The following is a 3,488-nucleotide window of genomic DNA, read 5'->3' on the forward strand; positions in this document are numbered from 1 at the left end:
TGCGAAAGTCGATGAGAAAGCGTGTAAAAATGGCGCAGAGTTTTCCAGAGAGGAAAAGAAACACAGTATTGCCTTTCTCAGGGACGTGGCCTCGGCCCGTGTGTTTTCATCTTAAGTTCTTAGAGCAATAAATCGGCGACAATCACGGCATTTCGGGTCGAGTCCGCGTCGCTGAAACACTTTTCGTCTGTCCGTGTGCGCGTTCCAATATTATTTTCCCCTCTATGCTTAGAACGTCGACGACAAAATCACGCGATTGTTGATGTCAGCAGTGTCCATTTAACTGTCAAGAGATTGAGGAAAATAAATATTTTTTTTTTAAAATTGGCGATTTTTAATGATTTTTATTAAAATAAAAAATCCCTGTTATAAAAATTTTTTAATGAATCTGAGTAGTATTTTTATTTATTAAGTATAATTTTTATTTGTATTTAATTCATGTAATAAAATATATTCTGTATACTTCGTGTATTCTGTTATTAATCTAATATCTACAGATAAATCAAAATGCATAAATATGATGGAATATTAAGTGAAAATATTATGTGAAAAAATGAATCAAAAATATGCAATAAAATTAAAAAAAAAGTATAAAATAAATTTTTGTTTTTAGAAATTAGTTTTTGAAAAAATTAAATTTGAAAATTCATTAATTATTATGATTCTTTAATTGTATACATTCAATTTGTTTTTTTTTTAAAAATAAAGATTTTAGCGATAAAATTTTATTTTCATTTTTTATTAGAGTAATCAATCAATAATTCATTTGTATTCAATCAAAAATTAATTAATTTCATTTTGAAAAATTCTCAAATTTGATATATTCGAAAACAAAGCTTCAAATAAAAAAATTTTATTTTATATTTTCAATTTATTTTTTCATTAATAAAAATTATTATTCTATGTGTTTCTGATGTGTTTTGTTCTATATATATATTATTTATTCCGATGTTTAATTAATTACTCGTTTATGATACAATAAAAAATATATTATGATTGTATTATTTTATATTATTATATTCATATTAATATCTGTTATTACTTATATTCCATCTCTGATATTATTATAAAACATGGCTAGAATAAGATTTGCAGGTTATGCACAGATTCCATCATTCTTATCGAAAACATCTTATTAATTCAATTAAAACAATCCTAAATTTATCAAATATTAAATTATTATTAGTAAGTAGACCGAATAGTAAAATTTCCAACGTGTATATTATTATTAAAAATAATTTTAATTAAAATACAATTAATTAAAATACATTTCATGAATGCCTTATCTTTTCGACAGTTAAATGTCGCCACTGTACTTTCAATCCATGCTCGTAATGCTTCACGAACGAGCATTAGGATCAATTAACATAAGCGGATTTTTCGCGTAAGTATTTTTCTCTCGCTTTAAAAATCTTCTTTTTGCTTTGCAACTGCAAAAGCAAAAAGCATGTGATAGGAGAGAGCGCAACTCGAGTTAATTTTCACCTGTAGTGAATTTCTTTCATGTATCGCTAAAACATTCGCGAGCTTTGTGACATTTAACTGACAGAAATAATAATGGTGAAAAATAACTGTGCGACAAAATCCGCTGCTCCGCATCGAGCCTTAACATTTGCGGTGTTTACTTCTTCGTTACTAACCCTTTCGTTACTAGAGGTGACTATAATGGCCTGATATTGAGTGCTGTTTGTATACTAGTGACAAAGTTGTGCAAATCGATTAAAATTTGCGATTGAATTACGATTAAAAAATTAATCGTTAAAAAAAATTTGATCGATTCGTGATTAATCGTCGAAAAAGTCACGATTGATTTTATCAACTGGATTAATTAATCGGTTGCCAATTAATGGTTAATCCGCGATTAAAAAAATTCATCATAATCGTAATCGTTAATCAATTTTGCACGATATTGACTAATGGTGACTCTGGTCACCCATATAAATTTTACATAATAGTTAACAATGGAAATAGTTGACTATAATTAATATTTAATATGTAGTCATAAGTAATATTTAATATTTTATATATATATTATATATATATATAATATATTTATAATATATATATATTTAGTAACTAGGGTGACTATAGTCACCTATGAAAATTTCTTATTATAATTAACAGCTAGTAGTAGCTAATTATAATTATTAATATTTAATGTATTTATAATTAATATTTAATATATTGATGACGAAAGGTAATTATAGTCACTTATGAAAATTTCAAGTTAGTTATTATAGCAACTATGAATACATAAATTTATATCTTTAGGCTAAATAATATTATTTTGTTTCATTATTTTGATATATAATGTAATATCAATTTACAAAACAAGATTTTTTTTATTAAAATTTTAAATATTTCAAAATAACCTAATAAATTTTAATAATTACTACATGTATAATAATATTTAAAATATAACGTTTTTAATGCCATCTTTGTCTCGAATCGTCTTCGAATTAAACTGTGGAAGAGTTAAATTTGTAACTTATGTATATTTTCTATCATAAGTCACTAAAACACTTGTTAAAATAAAGCTCGGAATATGTTACTTATTAAACCAGATTTATAATAAAATTTTTACAAAACATAATATAACTTAGTTCTTATGACAAATTTGTTTAATAATTTGTAATTACAATATTCATTTTTATCTCAATCCTAAATATATAAAGTATTCGGTAACCTGGAATATATGGAGACTGTATGAAAATAATAGTATTAAACAATTTATAGAATTTTATTAATTAGATACATGTTTGTTTATGATTCATATGTATTATACATTGACACGTTAATTGCCGAATTTTATAGTACTGAATGTATTAGAATATTATCCTATATTTTGTCACGATAAAAAGATTGTAATATTCATATGTATAATATACATACTTATATATGTATAATAATATCTATTATTTAAGTAAAATATGGCTGCTTTTTTAATACTTTACATTACTATGACATTAGAGATATCAAAAAATATAAATAATTTATTGAAAAAAAATTTTTAATTAGCATTCAAGTTTATATGTTAATTTAAACAAAAGACTAGCAATTGTATATTGTTATATTCTAACAAAGTGTAGCGAAAGGGTTAAAGCGTATTATTTGTTAACAATGATATAATATTCTTCGTAATCCCTTAACTAGCGCATTTAAAACGATTATAGCGATAAATTGCGTGAACGAAAGTTCTTTTACCGTTGGATATATTAATTTTATTATATTTCATGAAATGAATGCATCTTTTTTTTTTTTGAAAAGAAATTAAACAACTGTAAAATAAAAATTGATGATATTTATTTATTTATCACCTTTCTTGTTTCTTATTGTAGAACTGGTATTATATTATAAATTTTATTATAAATTTTTTTGCAAAGAAAGATTCTCAACTCAAAAAATTTGAAATTTTAGAGATTTAGTATATATATATATATATATATATATATATAGATCCAAATTTATTTCTTCAGGTAAGTAAAATT

This window comes from Apis dorsata, unplaced genomic scaffold, assembly GCF_000469605.1.
Source record: "Apis dorsata unplaced genomic scaffold, Apis dorsata 1.3 scaffold_376, whole genome shotgun sequence".
Lineage (NCBI taxonomy): Eukaryota > Metazoa > Arthropoda > Insecta > Hymenoptera > Apidae > Apis > Apis dorsata.